This window comes from Mauremys mutica, chromosome 3 (genome assembly GCF_020497125.1).
Source record: "Mauremys mutica isolate MM-2020 ecotype Southern chromosome 3, ASM2049712v1, whole genome shotgun sequence".
Lineage (NCBI taxonomy): Eukaryota > Metazoa > Chordata > Testudines > Geoemydidae > Mauremys > Mauremys mutica.
Window position 1 is genome coordinate 142,121,073 of NC_059074.1, and position 24,584 is coordinate 142,145,656.

At 45.8% G+C, this 24,584-nt stretch overlaps 1 long non-coding RNA gene across 1 annotated transcript; it reads left to right on the top strand.

The window, feature by feature from the left end:
* Nucleotides 1–5,608: 5,608 nt before the first annotated feature.
* On the top strand, nt 5,609–23,737 carry LOC123367141. Its single transcript, XR_006578320.1, has 3 exons — nt 5,609–5,713; nt 20,127–20,200; nt 23,631–23,737. It is a non-coding gene; the product is annotated as an uncharacterized LOC123367141 (long non-coding RNA).
* The last annotated feature ends 847 nt before the right edge of the window (nt 23,738–24,584 follow it).

Below are 24,584 nucleotides of genomic sequence, written 5' to 3' on the forward strand. Positions count from 1 at the left end.
AGCTATCTCAGCATTCTTTATCCAAATGTAACAAGTAACAGTGTCCAAATTTCTTCAAATTCACAGTCATGTGCTTAATAATCTCAATTGATTCATCCTACATTAGGGGCACATCAAGGTTTCTATACTGGGCTGCTGTAATTTGCTGTAATATTTTTAAAAAAATGATCCAAAGCATCTGTGCGGAGGTTGTGTCCAATTTGTAAGATTTTTTATAGAAATTAAAGAACTGATGCTGATTTATATAATTTACCATGTTTATCAAGATGGTTGTTATTCTACATGCAGAGGTTTTTGGTCTTAGGTGGTATGCCAGCAACTTGCCAGCTTTTTCACCTGATTCCCAGAAGCCCTGTCTGAGTTGAAATAGAGAAAACTCAGCCTGCGCCAAGAGCAGCTTATTGAGTTTATATCTGCAATTAATCAGGGATTGCAGTAAATCTTGAGATGGGGCTGTGATATAAGACAAATAAATCTCTTTTACTTTTTTCTCAAGGGTTATCAGATTTTCTGTGTTCCTTCTTTTTGCCATGAAACTTATCATTCTATTCTTAAACAAGCCTTGAGTGTCTCCTGCACCAGTAGTTCTCAACCAGTGGTCAGGGGCCCCCTGGGGGGCTGCGAGCAGGTTTCAGGGGGTCCACCAAGTAGGGTCAGAGTTAGACTCGCTGGAGCCCAGTGTAGAAAGCCAAAGCTCTGCTGTGCAGCGCTGAAGCCCAGGGCCCTGAGCTCTGCCACCCAGGGCTGAAGTTGAAGCCTGAGCAACTTAGCTTTGCGGGGCCCACTGTGGCGTGGGGCCCCAGGCAATTGCCCTGCTTGCTACCCCCTAACGCCATCCCTGGCATTTATATGCAGAAAACTAGTTGTGGTGGTACAGGTGGGCCATGGAATTTTTATAGCATGTTGCGGGGTCAGGGGTGTCTCAGAAAGAAAAAGGTTGAGAACCCCTGTCCTGTAAAAAGATGTTGAGGGTTTGTTTGGATCCAGGAACAGGCCCATCTCTTTTTCAATAAAAATTTTGAAATGCAGATCTAATGGAAGAGAAGAATTAAATCTCCATCTACATGACTGTTTCTCACCCAAGTCTGTGGTTATTTGAAGAGCCTCATCTACAGCCAAGCGTGTTTCCTGCAAAAGCACTATGTCTGTCTTTGCTTTCTTTACTAATGACTACACTTTTTCTTTCAATTGGAGTCTTGAGACCCTTTACATTCAAGACCATTTGGCTGTGTTAGAATTATTTTTGGTTGTGTAGGTGACAGAATGTTTGTGTCATTTTCTCTATCCCATCCTACTCTCCATGTAGAAACCCACCAGAAGGTGAGGTAGGGTGAGTCTATGGCTGAATTCAGAATAGCAGCCGTGTTAGTCTGTATCCGCAAAAAGAACAGAAGTACTTGTACTTAGAGACTAAGGTGCCACAAGTACTTCTGTTCTTTCTATGGCTGAAATGTCTCAGACGTTTATTTCACAGCTTTTGGATGACCTTGCCAGATGCTTGCCACTTGCCAGACTTCCAGGGAATAGGGAGGCGAGGACTTCAAAAAGGAGAAGGAGAGAGACCAAAAAGACACATTAAAGCAAAAACACATAACATACATATAACAACTTAACTTATTATGAAGCATAATAGACCATAATGAAAAGGCAACAATTATCAAACACTTAACACTATGAACAACACTAAATGCAATCATAAGTTCCAGAGGGTGCAGGCCAGGAAGACACACCATACAGGCCAGGAGCTGTGCCAATAAACATTATTTAAATTATTCTAATTATTTTTAACAGCCCTCCTATTTTTCCCATACCACAACATACTAACTACATTATAAGGAGATGAAAGGAAACACACATTCCACAAATGTAATATTTCTTGAACTGGTATGTCAGGGATACATCTATGAATTATCCCATAATTTGTAATCTTTTCAGTTTTCCAAATGGAAAAAACAGAGTATTGGTAATACAGCTTGGTGTACTGAGTGAGATATATATTTTGGGGATTACTTTCTCAGGGTCACATACCCCATTGCCCTTTTTGTTTGCAACCAAATATTCAGTTGTCCTTTCCCATATTAAATAAACATATAGCTAACACAGAAGAAATCTAACTGCGCCCACACATTGTAAATGACTGCATCAAAGTACACAACAAACAATTCAGTTGAACAAGTGACCATTTTATATTAACTTCATCTTCATGTACTCAGGGTTTGAGTTTGTAGAAGGTGTTAGGGTGGGGGAAGGGTCTGAATAAGTTCGGGGAAGGATTCAGGGGGGCAATAAGAAGGAAAAGATTGGGGAAGTAGGGGGAAAGGAGGGAAGGCATGAGGGGAGAGAAAGGCTGGGGAAATGTGGAAGGGGGGGAGCATGAACAGGGGAAGAGGGAGGAAGAAGGAGGTGATAGGGAGAGCAGAAATCACAGTCCATGTAGGTCAGCACCCATGTTGATGTTTTCTGCTCCCTTAGTCCATAGGGGGTACAACTAGCTTAGCTCCTGTGCAACTTTCCATGATGACTTCAGGGAGGGGAGCTGTCTCTCACACTTCCAGCACAAGGGATGCCAAGCTGCCAGGCTATGAGGACCCTGGCAGTCAGGGGTGGCTCCAGGCGGCATGCCGCGGGGGGCGCTCTGCCGGTCGCCAGGAGGGCGGCAGGTGGCTCCGGTGGACCAGCAGAGCGCCCCCCGCAGCATGCCGCCCTGCTTGGGGCAGCGAAATGTCTAGAGCCGCCCCTGCTGGCAGTAAAGCGTGGTGACACAGCAGGGGCTCCCACTGGCATCAATTGCAGCCCTCAAATTGCTACAGAGAAACAGGGAGCTGCACTGCACTCTGGTGATCTTTATGATAGGCCTTGTATAATAACAAACAAATAGTTCATGTTGATCTGTTCATTTAGGGATGTTTCATTAATTCCCCAGCACAAGTGTAGGAGCAAAGGCACTTTATATTGCTAATACATTATTTAAATAAATCTTTTCTACAGTCAATTCACTTCCATGAGATCAATTTGGGATAAGGTGTTCCCTTAACTCCATTGCTGAGGTGCTTCACATTTAGCCATTTGAGGATAATTGATCTATATGTCCCAAAAGTTAATAAATATAAGCCTGGAGCAGAAGAGAGACTCCAAATCATTAAATAAGTTAGTCACGGTAACTGGATACGCTCATAAGTGCAGGTAGGGCAGACATAACAACTGGAAGGTAAACGGTATAAAACAGAACAGGTACTCAATTCACTGCAGGGTCTTTTTTAAAAAGTACTGCTTCTTGTAATGCACTTTTTCACCAACTTTGACATGAAACTGAGCTGGAAACTTCATAAAATATTTGAGCCCTTGATGGTTGGCTAGCTCCCTTGCTCTTCTTAACGATGTTCTGTGTTCAACCACTTCTTTTGCAAAATCTTGAAAAATCATTATTTTATGGCATCCCCAAACAGTTATTTTTTTTTCTACACGCTAGCATCAATGTTTATTTTGCAGTAAATCTGAGAAATTTGACAGTGCATGAAGTTTGGCATTTGAGACTGGCTTGGCACAGGGACCTATCTGCTCTCTTTCAAACAAATTTGAACTCATCCATCAGGCTGAGCAATTCTGAAAGGAGCTGGGCATCAAATTCTAGTGGGATTGCCTTTCTCTGCTCCTTCAGGTACTCCTTTAATTCTCAAATTATAGCAGTAAGACCTTCCCTCAAGTCTGTGAGGCTTCTCTGCACTTGGGCTGAGACCCCTTGTATGTGATCTTCCACTGTTCACATTCTCCTGTCTGCTTCAGTCACCGAACTTTTCAGCTCTTGCAGAGAGGAGCTAATCGAGGTAACAGCCAGTTGTGTTGTGGCCATTGTGTCCTTTTGTTATCTACTGCGTCTGCAGCAGCCCTCTCCAGCAGGGCCATCCATTCAGCAGAGGCATCCTACTCAGATCGGGGGGGCTGCTCCACCTTCCTCATTCTTCAGCTACTTGTAGAGCTCCCAGTAGTCAAATCCTTGCCTGCTGACATTCCAGAGATACTGGCGTACCTGTTCCTTGACTGGGCAGATCAGCCAGGGGCCCTATACTCCAGAGAGAAAGCAGAGATCACTTACCTGTACAGTAACTTGAATTTGAGATGTTTTTTCCATATGGGTGCTCCACCATAGAGTGTGTACATGCCTGTACCCTCTCGATTGGAGATTGTAAGAGCAGTGTCAGTGAATCTGTGCCTGCACAGAGCAGCAACTAATGTTTCCAGGCAAGGGCATTAAGGAGGTGCAGCCCCTCAGCCACTCCAATTCCTTTTCGACCATGAAGCCTGGCGAGTCTGCAGCAAGTTACTGTAAGGTGAATAACCTCTCCTTTAAGTGTATATCTCTATGGGTGCGCCACTGTAGGAAACTCCCAAGCAGTATCTCAACCTGGAGGTGGGTAATGAAGAGGCAAATCCAAGACAGTTTGGAGGACTGCATCACCAAAGGGGGCATGATGGCGTAACGTGTGGTGAGTGTATGAACTAAAAAACAGGTTGCAGTCCTACAGATGTGTGTGATAGGGACAGCCTTAAGGAGAGCTATAGAAGTGTACTGAGTCCTAGTGGGGTGGGCTGTCACTTTATGAAAGGGGTGTGTCCCAGCTACTTCGTAGCATGTCAGGATATAACCGGAAAACCCACTTTGCAAGTCTTTGAGCAGAAATTAACTGGCCCTTCATCCTTTTGGGAAAGATGCAAAGGGTCTGGGAGAGCCCCTAAAGGTCTTAGTCCTGTCAAGGTAGAAGATGAGGGCTCTCTTAGTGTCTAGTGTTTGAGGACTAGCTTCCTCTCTTGAAGTATGAGACTTTGGATAAAATACTGGTAAACAGATTTCTTAGTTGATATGAAACTCTGATGTGACTTTAGGGAGGAAGTGAGGATGTGGGTGCAGTGTGACCCTGCCATGGAAGAAGGTAGCATATGGCAGGTCTGCCATGAGTGCCCTGAGTTCTCCCATTCTTCTGGTCGAGGTGATGGCTATCAGAAAGGGAGAGGTGGGAGAGAGAACAGGTAGCCATTGGTTCAAACAGGGGATTTCTTAAGGTGTTCAGCACAAGATTAACATCCTGTGAAGGCCCTGGATTCCAGACAAAGGATAATAAATTGTATAAACCCTTGAGGAATCTGACCAAAATCCCTTCTATAGGTGAATGGAAGCCCGAACTCCCCACCGTGGCCGCCAGCCCCTGAGCCCTGGCCACCCGAGCGCCCCCAGTCCTGAAGCACCAGTCGATCTTCCCCAGCGCCCCCAGCTCTGGTGCACCAGGCAATGTGGCCCCGGAGCGCCAGGTGGCCTGAGCACCGGCTGCAGCTGCCCTGAGTCCCGGGCCACAGGCCAGCCTGCCCTAGCCCCAGCCCCAGCCTGGATCATGGGGGAAGAGCGGGAAGCAGGAATGGGCCTGGGGTGGAGCGTGGGAGGGGCCACTCCTGACTGTCTGATGGGGGGGGAGGCCTAAGCCTCTCCTGGACTGCGATACCTGTCATCCATGTACATAGCTGCCCTGTTGTCCAAAATTACCCTGATAGAGTGGTGCTTTATGTCATAAAGGGAGTGCTGACATGCATAATGGACTGCCGTTAGTTCCAGGATGTTGATGTGGAGCGATAGCTCTTGTGGGGACCATCTGCCCTGTGCTACGGCCACTTATAGGTGCACCTCCCACCCCAGAATAGAGGTATCGCATGAAGATTTTTGAAGGTAACAGATGTGAGAATGGGGTTTCCATGCAGACCTTCAGAAGGTCTTTCCACCACCTGAGAGAGTCTAGTGCTTGCAGGAGACATCTGAGATGTAGTCTCACATGTGGCATAATGAACATGGATGCCAGCATGTGACCTAGGAGTTATAAAGCAGGCCCCATATCTTACTCTATGCTTACCCACCTACACCTCTATGCTGTGCTGTAAAGTAGCCATCAGGCTGGCTATAGTGGGGGTTGTGCTGTAAAGTAGAAATCAGGCTGGCCATAGTGGAGAATCTTTCCTTGGTGGTTAGAGAGTCTAGTGTGGCTCCAGTGAAATCTATCTGCTGGACTGGTTTAATGTAGCCTTTTTTAGATTGATGTGAAGGCCCAGGGACTGAAATAAAGTTAGGGCCTTGTGGTTGCTAACTGGGCCTCTTGCATGGAGCCTCCCCTGAGGAGCCATTTGTCTAGATATGGAAAGACTGTGATGCCCCACAGACACAGGTGGGCCACTATTACTGAGAGGACCTTTGTAAAGATCCTTGGGACCATGGAGAGTCCAAAGGGGAAGATATGATATAGTTATAGACAATGGTCTGAACCTAAAACTCCCTGACATTTGCACCCCAAGCAAGAGGAAAAACTTGTAGGTAAAGTCCCCAGGCCCAGATGGATGAATAACTATGTCAGAAAGATTATTATGAATAATCAGAGATCTTATAAGGAATGAAAAAGGGGACTGATCAGCAAAGAAAGCTACATCATGAAGATTAGAACATGTAGGAATAAAGTGAGAATTGCTAAAGTCAAGCTGGACTGGTCTTGCCAATTAAACTGAGAGGGTTTTTTTTTAGTTATATAAATAAAAAGAGAATAAAGAATTATGTGCTTGGGCTGCTGTGTGGTGTGGATGGGAAGGAGATTAAAGATAATCTAGGTATGGCCCAAAAACTGAATGTTTACTGTGCCTGGTTTTCAATAAGGATAATACGGAACATGTGTATGAAGACAGTATGCTTGATGGAAATGGTGTCACAAGATGGAAACAAATTACCACATCTGAGGTAGAAGAAAAATTTAAAGGATTTACTGTGCACAAACTGGAGGGATTCCCATCCCAGAATAGTGAAAAAACTGGTAAATTAGATTGCTAGTCTAGTAGCAAGGATTTTTAATAACTATTCGGGGGTAGTACCACTGTATGACTGGAAAATCATTAATGTCCTACCTATATTTTAAAAAGAGGGGGAAAGGTGATCCAATTAGTCTGACCTCAGTAGTATGCCAGGGTTTAGAACAAATTGTGAAGGAAAGAATAAATACATTCATGGATAAATGGTAAAGGGGATATAATGTGTCTGCTGGGCTCTGGAAAGTCTTCCTCGGGATCTGTGCCTAGAGGAGTGTGGTGGAATGGTGCTGAAACAGAACTCTGTACAGAGACCTCAGAGACTGAGGATGTTTCATCTCTGGACTGAAAAGTGTGGGGGGCGAGGGGGAGCAGGGGTGACTTCAACCATCAGTGGTGATATCAGAGGCAGTGGATCTGATCTGTTCCGATGTGAAAGGGTTCTATCTCTAGCTGTCAAAGAGGTGCCAGGGAAGGGCTCTGGCAGTGCTCCTTCGGAGGAGGAGGAACTCTGGTTCCTCCAAGATGAGGAGACCCTCAGGGAAAGGAAACTGGTGTGGGCTGCAGAACTATGATAGCCGGCGGTAGGAGCCAGAGGCAGTACCAGGGCCCAGAATGGGAACTGACACAGGGCTGTGAATGCTGCATGCAGTACCAGAGAGGCTGGCAAAATGATGTCAGTGCATTTGGAGCGCTGCTGTTCCAAAAAGAGAATGGTACTGGAGAGGATGCTAGGTGTTGGTCTGGGTGGTCTCTGTGGCTCCAAGATCATGATGGTTCTGGGGCCATTGATGTAGTCTTAGAGACCCTGGTTTGGGATGCATCTCGGTGCCCAGAGGTGTTAGATGGTACCAAGGTAGCTTCTTGGTGTTGTCTGGGTGAAGGCCTCTCCATCAGGTCCTCTTAGGCAGTACTGGGATTCAGTCCCAGCATTAACTGGAGCCTTGGCTGTACACAAGGTCTCCTGAGAGTCAGCTCTATGAGGCGACGTACCCCTCTTTCTAAAGACTCTAGTAGAAGAGAGGATTTATTTTCTTTTTGAGGGCTTCATCTCTGGGACTGTCCCTGGAGCTCCAGAAGTCACCGGAGCTGCTTGAGAAGTTGATATCAATGTATGGGAGATGGGGGCAAATGGACTCCATGGGAGCTAGGAAGTGTTCCATTAAGAGGAACTTCAGCCTAGCCTCTCTATCTTTTCAGGATAAAGATTTACTACAACATGAAACAACCATACAGCATCACAGGTCACATCCTTCCTGTCCCAGCTCTGCTCAAGATGAGACTATCTGACCTTATACAGAGTGAATAATCCTTCTCCAGCACTGGTACAGACTGTGCTTTTTTTTTTCCCCCTTACTCCATTTGGAAGTTGGAAATTTAGGTCTTTACAGACTGAGAGTTTTAAGGTGTAACAGGAAAATTAACAGGTAACTGCTTGTTTTGTCACAAGAGGCAAGCTCTCTTTAATTATCTGACAACAGCACCTTCAAACAACACTTTGCATTCTCAAAACAATGTAGCAACCCAGTCTAGTTCCCATCAAAACTAATGGGGGACCTTACATTGACCTCCATGATCATCAGATCAACCTCTAAAGTTGGCAACTTCCTGTTTTATGGACCTTGTAGGGTCTCTCCTATCTTTTTAGCCATTGTTTCTGTGGTCACAGGTGGGTCTGCTTGATAGCATCCTCTGCGAGGCAAGCAGTCCCTGTCTTAGTCCATAAGTTGTGGCTGTCTGCCCAGAGTAGGGTGGTATGCGCTGTACATTCGGCATCAGTCTCTGAACATTTAACTAAAGAGAACAAAACTCAGAATTTGGCTGTCTGCACCTTTAAATAATCAATCCAAACTCAAAGGCAAGAGTTTAGTTGCAGTGCTTGAAAGCAAAACCTTCCCCTGGCCCTGGGGCTCTGGGCTAGCACTGAGAAGCATTTCCTCTGTCCCAGTCTCACTCTCACTAACCCTGAGAAGAAGCAGTCAAGCCTACTTAACTGGTCTGCTGGCTTGTGATTGGTCATTGTCTCCTACTGGAGGACTAAGACTAGATGGTAGCGCAGTCTAGGTATGAATTTCTTGAGCAGGGGATATCAAGGTGCCAGTGCCTCCAGCAGGGGCAGAGAAGGCCTGATAGATCCCATAATAGATGGATACTTGCAGGAGTAAAAAAAAAAGGCAATTCTGTCAATTCTGATTTGGGAGGCTCAACCTCTACTCTCTGCCAGTGCAAGCTGTGGGCCAGATCCTAACAGAGCAGCTGGGAGATCCCCCTGCATAACCTGCTCTGTGTCATCCCCTGCCCCAGGGACAGGATGCATACTGGGGGTGGAAGGGAGCATGGCCAGAACACCTTCCACTCCAGCAATCCTAGGCTGGCAGCATGGCCCCTAAGGAGCCATTGCACCTGGCAGAAGTTTGAACTGTTCTAATTTACACTGAAGGTTGTCACAGTCCCACAGTTCTTCCAGGATCAGCTTTATGCCATGTCTTTCTCTCCTTAGGTGTAGCACTGAGTATAGCTCATTCGGATCTTGGCCTGTCTCTTTAGACCAAAGACTGTGTCAAATGCTAACATTATATAGTGACTTCCCTGAGAGCATGTCAGAATTGAACCAAACCCTTTGGTGAAGGCCGAAGTGATTTGTTCACAGAAGATTTTCCAGGAACAAACATTTCACAGAGGGAAATTGCGCATCCTGTCAATGTTAATGATCTGGATGATGGGATGAATTGCGCCCTCAGCAAGTTCACAGATGATACTAAGCTGCGGGGAGAGGTAGGTACACTGAAGGGTAGGGATAGGGTTCAGAGTGACCTAGACAAATTGGAGGATTGGGCCAAAAGAAATCTGATGAGGTTCAACAAGAACAAGTGCCGAGTCCTGCACTTAGGAAGGAAGAATCCCATGCACCACTACAGGCTGGCATGGGCGCCAACTTATATGGGCTCGTGGAGCTAAAGCCCCAGGAATATTCAAAATCAGGGGCTCTGCTCCACCAATATTTGGAGCTAGGTTTCGCCCCTTTAAATCCCAGCCGCGGCCGGGAATCAGAGGGCTCTGGGGTGCCCGCTGCTGCGGGGAGCCCAGAGCCTTTTAAATCCCAGCCGCGGCAGGGAATCAGAGGGCTCTGGGCTGCCCGCTGCGGCAGGGAGCCCAGAGCCCTTTAAATCCCAGCCGCGGCTGGGAATCAGAAGGCTCTGGGCTGCTGGCAGCAGCGGGGAGCCCAGAGCCCTTTAAATCTCAGCCGCGGCTGGGAATCAGAGGGCTCTGGGCTGCCCGCTGCTGTGGGGAGCCCAGAGCCTTTTAAATCCCAGCCGCAGCTGGGAATCAGAGGGCTCTGGGCTGCCTGCAACCGCGGGGAGCCCAGAGCCCTTTAAATCCCAGCCACGGCCGGGAATCAGAGGGCTCTGGGCTGCCTGCAACCGCGGGGAGCCCAGAGCCCTTTAAATCTCAGCCGCGGCTGGGAATCGGAGGGCTCTGGGCTGCCCGCAGGGGCAGAGAGCCCAGAGCCCTTTGAATCCCAGCCGCGGCGGCTGGGATTTAAAGGGCTCAGGGCTCCCCGCGGCTGCCAGCAGCTCAGAGCCCTTTGAATCCCAGCCCCTGGCCGCTGATTGCCCCCTCCCCAGACCCCTGCCCCAACTGCCCCCCAGGACCCCCACCCCCTATCTAAGCACCACTGGTCCTTGTCCCCCGATTACCCACTCCCAAGACAACTGCCCCTAACTGCCCCTTGGGACCCCAGCCCCTATCTAAGCCTCCCTTCTCCTTGTCCCCAACTGCCCCCTCCTGAGACCCCACCCAACTTCCCCCCAGGACCCCACCCCCTACCTATCCCCTGATAAACCCCCTGGACTCCCATGCCTATCCAGTTGCTGCCTGTCCCCTGACTGCCCCTCCGAACCTCTGCCCCATCCAACCCCCCCTGCTCCTTGTCCCTTGACTGGCCCCTGGACCCCCTACCCCTTCTCCAACCTTGTAATCTTGTGGCACTGACGCGTTGTAGCTTCATTTTATATCGGCTTACAGGGCAGGAGTGGGGGGGGCACCACCATTTTGGGCCCCACCAAAAATTATACAAACCTGCCGCCTATGCAGGCTGGGGACTGACTGGCTAAGCAGCAGTTCTGCAGAAAAGGACCTGGGGATTACAGTGGACGAGAAGCTGGATATGAGTCAGCAGTGTGCCCTTGTTGCCAAGAAGGCCAACGGCATATTGGGTTGTATTAGTAGGAGCATTGCCAGCAGATCGAGGGAAGTGATTATTCCCCTCTATTCGGCATTGGTGAGGCCACACCTGGAGTATTGCGTCCAGTTTTAGGCCCCCCACTACAGAAGGGATGTGGACAAATTGGAGAGAGTCCAACAGAGGGCAACGAAAATGATTAGGGGGCTGAGGCACATGATTTACGAGGAGAGGCTGAGGGAACTGGGCTTATTTAGTCTGTAGAAGAGAAGAGTGAGGGGGGATTTGATAGCAGCCATCAACTACCTGAAGAGGGGTTCCAAAGAGGATGGAGCTAGGCCAGGGCTAAGCAAACTTTTTGGGCCGAGGGCCACATCTGGGTGGGGAAATTGTATGCAGGGCCAGGGCAGGAGGTTGGGGTGCAGGGGGGTGTGGTGTGCAGGAAGGGGCTCATGGCAAGGGATTGGGGCAGAGGAGGGGTGCAGGATATATGAGGGGGCTCAGGAAAGGGGGTTGGGGTGTAGGAGGGGTGCGGCAGGGGGTTGGGTTGCACAGGGGTGCAGCGGGAAGCTCAGGGTAGGGGGTTGGGGTGCAGGAGGGGTGCGGGGTGTACGAGGGGGCTCAGGGCAGGGAGTTGGGGTGCAGGAGAGGTGCGGGGTGTATGAAGGGGCTCAGGGTAGGGGGTTGGGGTGCAGGAGGGGTGCGGGATGTACGAGGGGGCTCAGGGCAGGGAGTTGGGGTGCAGGAGAGGTGCGGGGTGTATGAAGGGGCTCAGGGCAGGGAGTTGGGGTGCAGGAGGAGTGCGAGGTGCAGGCAGGGGGCTTAGGACAGGGAGTTGGGGGGTGGGGTGCAGGAGGGGTTCAAGCTCCAGCCCAGCACCGCTTACATAAAGTGGCTCCAGGGTGGCAGCGATGCGCACCGGGGCCAGAGCAGGCTCCCTGCATTCCTGCCCTGTCCTCAGCCCCGGCCCCACGCCACTCCAGGAAGCACTGCGGTCCCTGGGGGAGGGGGGGCAGAGGGCTCCACATGCTTTGCCCTTGCCGCGCCTGCAGGTACCTCCATCAAAGCTCCCATTGGCCACAGTTCCCCATTCCCGGCCAATAGGGGCTGTGGGGGGATGGTGCCTGGAGGCAAGGGCAACGCATGGAGCCCTCTGCCCCCCTGCCTGGGGGCCGCTTCTGAGAGCAGCGCGAGGCCTGTGGCACCACGGGGACCGTCCCGCAGCCTGGATCCAAAGCCCTGAGGGGCCGGATCTGGCCCGCAGGCCGTAGTTTGCCCACCCCTGAGCTAGGCTGTCCTCAATGGTGGCAGATGACAGAACAAGGAGTAATGGTCTCAAGTTGCAGTGGGGGAGGTCTAGGTTGGATATTTGGAAACACTATTTCACTAGGAGGGTGGTGAAGCACTGGAATGGGTTACCTAGGGAGGTGGTGGAATCTCCATCCTTAGAGGTTTTTAAGGTCAGGCTTGACAAAGCCCTGGCTGGGATAATTTAGTTGGGGATTGGTCCTGTTCTGAGCAGGGGGTTGGACTAGATGACCTCCTGAGGTCTCTTCCAACCCTAATCTTCTATGATTCTATGCTGTATGCAGATCCTCCCAACATCCTGGTGGTAAGCTTTATTAGTGATGATTTGGCACCATCACATGATCCCAGGAAGAAAAGAATAGTTGTTTTTTTAAATAGTTTTTCTAAGTTTTCCACACAATTTTTTTTCCACACTCACATACCCTTCAGTAATGCCAGATGGACAGAACCTTCTGTCAGAGATTAATACACATTAAAGGACTACAGTGTACTAGGTTAAAAAAAAAGGTAGAAGTCCAAGAAAATCCAGGTTTGGTATATGATTGACCTGAACAATTGCATGTAGAACTGCTTGTTTTCAATGGCCAGCATTTACATTCACTTATAGAAGAAATTGCTGCACCAGAAACAACGGATTATGACATGGTGAAACCATTTTTACAGCCTTAGGATGTTTTTGAAGCCCTCTGATAAGGGGTAAGACTGCAACAGATACCAGGAAATTAGAGCAAGAGAGCCAGTGAATGAAATCACAATAGATAAAGCAACTGGAGCTTGTCATATGAAAGCATAAAGATGCTCAGAAAGAGTAGTTTTCTCCTAACACAGAGCAGGATCTTTATAAGACCAGGTACATAGTATTATCTCTAAACGTACTGTGTTAAAGTTGTGCTTAGAACCAGCCCAGCCCTTCTGCTTGTGCTCCTGTTACAGATTTAAGCACATGGTGCACACCTCTTTACCATCAGCAGATTTTCCTTGACTTCATTGGGAACAGGAGCACTGGGCCCTTAGTATTTGAGGAAGTAGAGGGATTTGCTTCACCAGATAATAGAAACTGTACCAATCACTGTCTCCCAAGCAACGATATCAGCCAAAAATAAATTACCACCTCATCTCACCACTAGGGTAGCTCGGAGCTGAAACAGGGAGTAACGTGGAGATGTTTGCGCTACTGTCCACCTGGCACCGTTCATCCGCAACAGCCATTTTTATCCCCAGAATGTTGGGATACTGGCTATTGGGTATTGTAAAGGCTGTTAAAGGTGGTTAGAATTTTATGGCTATGACAATTGTGCTGCAACGGCTGTTTCTGTGTGCACGACTGTTGTTTATTTTAAAGTTGATTTATTAGGACATTAAAAAATGCCCATGCACAAAACTTTATCTACCGTGTTATTTCTTAAATATAAAATTATACAACTCATTGTAGGCAGCCTCAGCCTTTAACAAACTCCTGCCTTAATCAGTTTAGTAACTATCTAGTGCCCAACCCCACACTACCCCTCCATGTTTAAATGCCTGCCAAAAACAATCAAGCCTTGGCAGATACCCTGACTGACTCCTTGAGGGTCACAATAGCATTTCTCACCCATAGCTTTCAAACATCCTTCAAAAGGAGACATGTACCATTATCCCCATCTTACAGGTGGGGAAACTAAAGCATCGAAAGCTGTCACTAATCCAAGGCCAACCCACCAACAAATGATCTTGGTGGAATGCAAATTCTTATTAAAAAATCAGGCTTAGTGCCAGGTCTTATTGTGTGTCTGTTTTCTTTTATTCAGGGCTAGCCATTTAGTTGTGATCAAAAGGTAGGAGCACACTTTCCTTTCATACTAAAGTTTAAACATTCTCTTTTTTGAGATGTGTTGGGAGAAAGGTTTAATAATAAGCTACATGTTGTTCACCTCTGACTAATGTGAATGATCCATGCTGGAGTGTTTTTTCCTGTAGAATTCTTTTCAGAACACACAATCCAAAAGGTGGCGGTGTTAAGAATCTGTCAGCTGTGAGGTGGGAGAGAAAAAGCCAGACTTGCTTTGTCATTCTGTTGGTATGGAGAAGGGGTAGCTGTATAAGGCAGAGAGACACAGAAAGGGTGACTCAGATGGATGAGTCATAAAAATAACTTGGCGCTTATCAAGGTCTAGTTTTCTTATTGCTCATGTTGAGGCAACATGAGCCAATGGATAGTGCATAGAATGAATCGGAGTTCTAGTCCCAGCTTTGTCACTGACTTGCTGGATGACCCTGGGCAAGTCACCACCTCTCCGTGCCTGTTTCAGTGCCTACAAAATAAGGAGACCACCACCAATTCACCTTTGTCAACAATTTGAAATCTCTGGATGAAAAATACTCTACACATGTATTGTAAAAGTAAGAACCTGAATAATTAATCTAGATTATTTTAACAAAATATTTGGAAATCAATTCTTCTTGTCCTTCTCATCCTTAAGCACTGAGGTTGGTGGCAACTCTAAGCCAATGGCAGCTGAGCTGTTGTGTGCAGTGTGACTCTCACTGATGCTGCCTGCACTGCCTAAAGAGTAACAACTGAGCCTGGGGGAGGACAGTGAAGCCCCCACCCCTAGCTGCTAGGCTGCTCCAGCAGTGACAGTGTCAGGAATTTGTGTAACAAGCGACAGCCAATGTTTCATAGATTCATAGATTCTAGGGCTGGAAGGGACTCGAGAGGTCATTGAGCAGGGCTGCCCAGAGGATTCAGGGGCCCTGGGGTCTTTGGCGGTGGGGGGCCCACACTGCCGAAGTACCCCTGAAGACCCAGCACTTCGGCGGGGGGTCCTTCTGCCCCGGGACCCGCCACCGCGGGTCTTCAGGGCACTTCGGCGGCGGGTCCCGGAGCGGAAGGACTCCCCGCCGCCGAATTGCCGCGGAAGATGCTCCGGAGGCCCGGGCCCCGTGAGAGTTTTTCAGGGCCCTTGGAGCGAGTGAAGGACCCCGCTCCAGGGGCCCCGAAAAACTCTCCTGGGGGCCTGGAGCAAATTGCCCCACTTGCCCCCCCCCCGGGTGGCCCTGCCATTGAGTCCAGTCCCCTGCCCTCATGGCAGGACCAAATACTGTCTAGACTATCCCTGATCATTTATCTAACCTACTCTTAAATATCTCCAGAGATGGAGATTCCACAACCTCCCTAGGCAGTTTATTCTAGTGTTTAACCACCCTGACAGTTAGGAACTTTTTCCTAATGTTCAACCTAAACCTCCCTTGCTGCAGTTTAAGCCCATTGCTTCTTGTTCTGCCCTTAGAGGCTAAGGTGAACAAGTTTTCTCCCTCCTCCTTATGACACCCTTTTAGATACCTGAAAACTGCTATCATGTCCCCTCTCAGTCTTCTCTTTTCCAAGCTAGACAAACCCAATTCTTTCAGCCTTCCTTCATAGGTCATGTTCTCTAGACCTTTAATCATTCTTCTTGCTCTTCTCTGGACCCTCCCCAATTTCGCCACATCTTTCTTGAAATGTGGTGCCCAGAACTGGACACAATATTCCAGTTGAGGCCTAACCAGCGCAGAGTAGAGCGGAGTGTCTTGCTCACAACATACCTGTTAATGCATCCCAGAATCACGTTTGCTTTTTTTGCAACAGCATCACACTGTTGACTCATATTTAGCTTGTGGTCCACTATAACCCCTAGTTCCTTCCTAAGTGGCGCACTTTGCATTTTTCTTTATTAAACTTCATCCTGTTTACCTAGGTCCATTTCTCCAATTTGTACAGATCATTTTGAATTATGACCCTATCCTCCAAAGCAGTTGCAATTCCTCTCAGTTTGGTATCATCTGCAAACTTAATAAGCATACTTTCTATGCCAATATCTAAGTCGTTGATGAAGATATTGAACAGAGCTGGTCCCAAAACAGACCCCTGCGGAACCCCAATTGTTATACCTTTCCAGCAGGATTGGGAACCATGAATAACTACTCTCTGAGAACGGTTATCCAGCCAGTTATGCACCCACCTTATAGTAGCCCCATCTAAGTTGTATTTGCCTAGTTAATTGATAAGAATATCATGCAATACCGTATCAAATGCCTTACTAAGGTCTAGGTATACCACATCCACCGCTTCTCCCTTATCTACAAGACTCATTATCCTATCAAAGAAAGCTATCAGATTGGTTTGACATGATTTGTTCTTTACAAATCCATGCTGGCTATTCCCTATCACCTTACCACCTTCCAAGTGTTTGCAGATGATTTCCTTAATTACTTGCTCCATTATCTTCCCTGGCACAGAAGTTAAACTAACTGGTCTGTAGTTTCCTGGGTTGTTTTTATTTCCCTTTTTATAAATGGGCACTATATATTTGCCCTTTTCCAGTCTTCTGGAATCTCTTCTGTCTCCCATGATTTTCCAAAGATAATAGCTAGAGGCTCAGATACCTCCTCTATTAGCTCCTTGAGTATTCTAGGATGCATTTCATCAGGCCCTGGTGACTTTCAGACATCTAACTTTTCTAAGTGATTTTTAACTTGTTCTTTTTTTATTTTATCTTCCAAACCTACCCCCTTCCCATTAGCATTCACTATGTTAGGCATTCCTTCAGACTTCTTGGTGAAGACCGAAACAAAGAAGTTATTGAGCATCTCTGCCATTTCCAAGTTTCCTGTTACTGTTTCTCCCTCCTCACTGAGCAGTGGGCCTACCCTGTCCTTGGTCTTCCTCTTGCTTCTAATGTATTGATAAAAAGTCTTCTTGCTTCCCTTTATTCCCATAGCTAGTTTGAGCTCATTTTGTGCCTTTGCTTTTCTAATCTTGCCCCTGCATTCCTGTGTTGTTTGCCTATATTCATCATTTGTAATTTGTCTTAGTTCCCATTTTTTATGACTGCTTTTTATTTTTTAGATCATGCAAGATCTCGTGGTTAAGCCAAGCTGGTCTTTTGCCACATTTTCTATCTTCCTTACCCAGCAGAATAGCTTGCTTTTGGGCCCTTAATAGTGTCCCTTTGAAATACTGCCAACTTTCCTGTTGTTTTTCCCCTCAGTCTTGATTCCCATGGGACCTTACCTATCAGCTCTCTGAGCTTACCAAAATCCGCTTTCCTGAAATCCATTGTCTCTATTTTGCTGTACTCCCTTCTACCCTTCCTTAGAATTGTGAACTCTATGATTTCATGATCACTTTCACCCAAGCTGCCTTCCACTTTCAAATTCTTAATGAGTTCCTCTCTATTTGTTAAAATCAAATCTAGAACCGCTTCCCCCCAGTAGCTTTTTCAACCTTCTGAAATAAAAAGTTGCCTGCAATGCAGTCCAAGAACTTATTGGATAGTCTGTGCCCCACTGTGTTATTTTCCCAACATATATCTGGATAGTTGAAGTCCCCCACATCACTACCAAATCTTGGGCTTTGGATAATTTTGTTAGTTGTTTAAAAAAAGCCTCATCCACCTCTTCCACCCGGTTAGGTGGCCTGTAGTAGACGCCTAGCATGACATCACCCTTGTTTTTTACCCCTTTTAGTCTAACCCATAGACTCTCAACACTTCCATCTCCTATGTCCTTCTCCACATAAGTCCAAGTGTGTACATTATTAATATATAAGGCAACACCTCCTCCCTTTTTCCCCATCTATCCTTCCTGAGCAAGCTGTATCCATCCACACCAACATTCCAATCAAGTGTATTATCCCAACAAGTTTCGGTGATGCCAACGTCATAGTTGTATTTAATTATGTTTGCAGGGCAGGAGGAAAACAAGATCTAAAAGTCTTAGGATATGTCTACACCACAAACTTAAAGTCGACCTATATTAGTCGACTTATAGCCACCGCAGTAATTACTGAGGTGGTGCATGTCCACACTACCCTTCTTGGGTCAGTGGTGCACATCCTCACCAGGAGCAATTCTATTGACCTACGAGGGGCAGTGTGGGGAGCTGAGAGCCCAGTGTCTCAGCTCCGCTAGCAGCTCCCTGCCAGAAGCCGGGCTGCCCCATAGGCTCCTGGGCTCCCAGCAGGCCGCACCCCCTTTCACCTCCCTGTTCCCCGCTGGGAGCAGGGTCCAGCTGTCCAGGCTTCTCACCCCAGCTCCCAGTTTATGTCGACAGCTTATATCGACCTGTTTAGTGTAGACCAGGTCTTAGAATGGTATATTGTCAAGGACAGGCCAAAGCTTTGTGTGTGACTCTGCTGTGTCTCTCCTTGTTATTTTTGAGATCTGAATCCAGGTCCCACTTAGTTTTAATCCCCCTTTAGATTGATCCACTTTTGATTCTATACATTCACACAGGTGTGAAATCAAAGGTGGTGTTTACACAAGACTGGTATCTGCTGTTAGCTCTCCCGCCATCATGCTGCAGTTCCACTGAGGGCAGCCATGGTAGAAGCTGCTAGTCTCAATAAGGCACCGGTATTTTTACCAGTGTCAAATGACACTGCTCAGAGCAGTCTTAGATAACAAGAGTAAAAACCACCCACTGCTTGTGTCCTCTCTACACCAGGTCTTCCGCCATTGCTACCACCAGTGGAGCTGCACCAGTGTCGTATCAATGCTGGGAGAGGCTCCCAAAAAAGGCTATTGTGAATGAGGCCTAAAAAAACCACAATAAAATGATATGCCAAGAGCCTTGAGTATTGATGTTCTCTGATACAGGGGAAAAACAAGCTCAACAATGCAGATTTAAGGAGGGGATTTTCAAAAGCTCCAATCTTTGGCCTAACTCCATTTCCACTGAAATCAATTGGAAAAAGTAGTTGATGACTTTTCTCTCTCCCAGCCTGAATCTTCAGTTTTTCAGCTTCTAACTCTGATTTGGAACATTGTTTGGCTATAGAATAAGCTGGACACAGTCTGAGATTTCCCCCTCAGATAACATTGCAGAGTTCAGAGGGTAGAGGATAGTCTAATAATGGAAAAACTCTCAAATGTCAAGAAAACGGGTCTTAGTAACTTTTACCCAGGTTGGCTCCAATTCTTATGAGATGAACAAAATAACCTCATAAAATCAATGAGCAGACCACGTAAATTATAACTGCTGTTTTGTGTTATTGAAGCATGGACACTTGTCTCCATAGTTTGACTGCAGCATTCCCCCACATCTCTGGTTTTGTTCACTGTAACAGTTATCAGAGGTATAGTTTTACATCCTCATGCTTGATTTATAACTGCTCTGCCTTGTCTCTGCCTTGTTTTTGAGAGGTATTGTACATACTTAATCTGGGTTTCCATCGTGCTTCAAAGGAAGTTTCTACCACAATGGTCAAGCTTGCCAGTGCAGGAGACAAAGCTTTCTTGGGGGCTGGTCGAGACAGTGGAATGAACTTTCACATGAACTAAAGATCGCCACAAACCTAGTGCAAGGCAAACATCTTTAGCCTGCCTTCACAACCAAACATATATCAGTATGTACATTACAAAATTAAAAATCCTGCAAACCCTACCAAACCAAAACACTGAATTGCATGCACAATTCTTTCTCTGGGGACAAGGTGAGGCAAAGAATGAACCTCACATGGCAGATGTTATTCACATTACTTAATGCACTGCTGGAAGGTGCTCAGATACTATGGTGATGGGGTGGTACGAGGAGCTACGTAAAATAAAACAGCATACAATAGACCGTTTTGAGGTGGCCCACGAAAGTGCATCTGTCACAGCTAGGATGCATTTATCAGTTTCCAAGCAGGGACTCTTCCTGCTAACTGTAGCCCAACCTGGGACACTCCTAGGGCACTAGAGGCTTTGGGAGCTAATTAAACTGAAACAAAACAAACACAAGCCTGTCTTTGCACCTTGTGGTTGCTTCATGTCTCCATAAAAGGTATTTGTTTTTCATTTAATAGACTCTTCACTGTCACCTCTTGAGAGATTTGGTGCTTTACTTAAAGCCTCCGCTCCTGGAGACAATTGGTTACAGGTGAGTATCTCAGTTTTGATTTTTTTTTATCATCATTTATTTTTTAAAAGTAAGTTTCTGGCCCTCACAGTTGCAGAGAAACATTTGCAAATGTGCTCTGAGTGTTCCCTAAAGGCTCAGAAACTAGAAGGGAAAGAACCACTCAAATTAAAACAAAAAACAAAAAACTTCTCAATTTCAAAGCCAGTCTCGGGATTTTTGAATGTTTGGGATTAGCAATTCTGTAGACTCTCATTAGGGCTAACTGAAGAAATGAGCTTCTTGAGAAGCTATGTGTAGAATGCTGAGAAGCACAATGCTGACATCTAGTGTTTAATCAAAATATTTTTTATACAGGGCTGAAATTTAAGGTCCAGTTTTTTTCTTTTTTCTTTTAAAAGTGGTGCTTGCACAGCCAAAACTCCAGCAGGCATCAAAGGGGTTGCCAGTAGCTCAGCACTTTTACAAAGACAATACTAGGACACTTCCAAAAAGCACGCCCTACAACCATCCTGCATTAAACAATTATTAAACACGGCTACAGCTGTCTGTTATTCCTCAGCATGAGATGGCAATAGCAGCAGCACATTTCCCCAGGCAATGTACTAAAAGAGCGTTTGTAGGGTTGAGATCTTGGTGACATTTTTTTAAAGCATTGCCTGCTTACTTCTATGTTAAAAGGCTGCTTTCCCATTGTGCAGAGCAATGGTTTATGGCCCTTATTCTGCAAGCTGATTTACATGGTGGATTCCCCAATTAACTGTGCTCCACATGGACACAAGGGGCCACCACATGCATCAGCTTGCAGCATTGCAGCCTATACACTGAGTTTGTTATGAGAGAAAATTATTCCCAGAGGGCTTTTCCCCACTCTTGCTTTATGCAGTATGAGAAAAGCAGTCCTTTAAGAAATTGTTTTTTGAACTAAACACCAAATATTTTCTGACTTTTGGGTGTGTTTTTCCCCATGTTTTGGCATAAATTAACATTTCTTAATATTGTGAATTTATTTGTGCATTTCCCACCAGTATCAACAAAACAATAATGAAAGTGTGACCAACCTAGAAATATGGCAATGCACAAACACAACTGATTTGTTTCACAATTATTATTTGGCAGTAGGGTGACCGGACAGCAAATGTGAAAAATCGGGACAGGGGTGGGGGATAACAGGAGCCTATATAAGAAAAAGACCCCAAAATCAGGACTGTCCCTATAAAATCGGAACATCTGGTCACCCTATTTGGCAGGAAGAGAGATGGAGCTGACAACTGAAGACAACAATTGAAAATGACTGTCAGTTATTGAACAATATAAAAATATTTATTTACTATTGACTACAGGGGATGATGCAAAGACAAAGAACCCAGGTGGAAGATCCTAATGCCAGACAAATCTCGAGGCATTCCTCAGGCAAAACTCCTATTAAAATTAATTAGATTTTTGCTTGATTAAGGAGTGCAGGTTTAGGCCTCTAGAAGTTACTGTGTTTTTCTACTACCAAGATCTAATTGTACATATAAAGCAAGTGCATTAATGCTGTACTAAAGAACAATATATTTTTATTGATCATTTTGTGACAAAGTGAAAAAACGTGTATTTTACATACAGGGATTACAAACATCTGAAAATGCTTTTATTTTTTCTACTTTTTTCAAAAAAAAGCATTTTTAAATGAAGGTTGAGTCACTGTTCCATTTTAACTAAACCAGTAAATATCAAATGATGAAGTAAAGTAAATATTCATAATTGTATGATGGCTTAACTAAGCAATCTTGTACAGAGAAAAAGACACCAGTTTTATTTTTTAATGGTGAACTGTAAGGCTAAAAGAATATGATTACCCCTCCCCCATTACTGCTTCTTTCTGATGTATTATTTCGAAGTTATTTTTAAACCTTTTTAAAGAATCTTTGCTTTTTTATTTACTTTACTTTTGAAATAATAGGAATAAAGGTCACTCTCTGAATCAGATGCAACAAAGTGTTGAGGCACAGACTTTTAAGACACACTGAAGTCAGTGGGACTTAAGTGGCTTAATGAATCAGGGTCTTTGTTTGGAGAATGTCTTTGGAGAACCTGAACACTAATATCATACATGCCTGAGCTGAACTGCAGGTCTCTCTCTCTCTCTCCCCCCTCCTATTCTCCCTCCCCGGCTATGGGGAAGGGGAATCTGAAAAATGAGGACCTGCCATTTCAGAAATACAAAATAGTTACGAAAACCAAAAAGCAAAGATTTTTTCTGAAAAGAAAAAAGTTGAGGACATTTTAATGTACCATAAAGGAGCACTAAAAGGCACAAACAACTTTGATTTCATTTTGCAATTCACTCAAAGTGTTTTTACTTTGATGCATTAAGTGACCAATTTCACTGTAACACGAGTGAGTGATCACATTGCCTATTGTCTGGGTTACAATATCTTGACTAATGTTATTGCTGATCACTGCAAAAGGAGTTGCTGCTGACTCTGGAAGCTATTAGTTGCAGAGGTAGATTTCCCACATTTGTGAGGAGTGCTGACAACTGGAAATGCAATGTAGCCAGAACAGTGTGAACGGATACCATCGTCCTTATGATAAGGAAGCACACACTTTCTAGTCAATAATATTGCAACAGGGACTATTATATATCATTTGGGGGGGGAGGGGGGAGACTTACCATCAGTAGTTTCAATAAACCTGTTACTGGGAATAGAGATGCCAGGAAATTATACCTTTGGGCAAAAGGACAGAATGTAAATATTGTCTACATATGCTCTCCCCAAACTTAAATATAATGCCTATATAGACAACAATCAGAGATACACCCTAAATCACATTTAAAAGTTTTATATTATCAATTTTTTCCAAGTGTAAAACATTTCTACTCGACCTGCACTCTAAAGTATTTTGTGTACACTCTGTGTGTCCCCTCAGTGTATTCGATCATTTCTTTTAAAAGATCATTGTCTTTCTAGTCTGGGAAAACTTCAGCTCCAGGCACTAAACAGACTTGGCCTGTCTTTGTGGGTCAAGAGTGCTGCATAAGCAGTGCACTAGGGTCCCTGGGTAGGGGAAATGCTGCACAATGTTCTCTGGGGAGCAAGTCTGGCTGACGGAAGGAACACTGATGAAGCTGTAGTATTGATGGCCTCCAGAACCAGCCAAGTCCAACCCTCCTTAAGAGAGGGATGGTAACTATAACGCAGGGCTTTTGAGATTGATGAGAAAAATAAAGAGGAAAGGAGGTATCCTCAGGATTCCCAATGCAAAGAGAGGGGAGAAAGGGCCTGATTCGGTCCCCACTGAAGTCAGTAGGAACCTTCCCATTTACTTCAATTAAGTGGATCAGACTTCAAATATATATGGAAGTGTGGTATTGGTATCAATCTATAATTATATTTCTGTTGCTGATCTTTCTTTTCTTAGTCACTTTCAGTTTTCTGTAGCTACTGTATGATTTCTTTAGGTTTTCATGGCAGCAGGAACAGAGTGTCCTGGGGCAACTATCTTTTGAGCTGAAGAGCTATATTCCAGTGGTTGCATAGGACTTTCTATCTACAATAAATATTAGAGGTAATTGGATGTATGTAGAGAACACTCCCCTCCCACACATTTGCTGATGGATGAAGTGTTGTTCACGTGCCAGGAGCTAAATTACTCACATTGACTAGAACAGTCATTTTAGTTCAGACCCAGTGCAAAGAAAGCAGCACTCATTTAATTCTTAGTGCTGTGATCTGGAAGTCAGGCTGAGAAAACATTTCTCACATTATGTAAAATGAGAATTCTCTTTGAAAATAGTAATTACAATTGGCCTTTCCAAGCCAACTGTTCACAGCAGACATCTTTGCTGAAACATGATCTCACTTGTGACCAGGGCTGGCTCCAGGCACCAGCTTAGCAAGCAGGTGCTTGGGGCGGACAATTCAAAGGGGCGGCACGCTGTCCGGTATCGGGGCGGCACGTCTGGGTCTTTGGCAGAAATTCAGCGGCGGGTCCCTCATTCCCTCTCTTCCTCTCCAGCGGCAGCTCAAAGAGGAAGAGAGGGAGGACCCACTGCCGAACTGCCACAGAAGCGGCACGGTTAAGCTGCCCCCGAAGTGCCGCCTCTCTCCTCCTTCGCCCCCCCCTTTTTTTTGCGCTGCTTGGGGTGGCAGAAAAGCTGGAGCCGGCCCTGTTTGTGACAGTGGTACTGCTACATTTTAGTTAATCGCAAAAGAATATAAGCAAATTTCATGCTGCTTTAATACTGATTCATCAAGGCAAGTGCTTACCAGCTGAATATTCCAACATTTTATAACAATGTTGGGGGGTTTTAAACACTAATTCTTTTCTCTTTATGTTTTCAGGGGTTTCTGAAAGTATCCCTGTGCAAGAGGTTTATACAATCAAATATTCAAGGCACAGGAATGTGTAATAT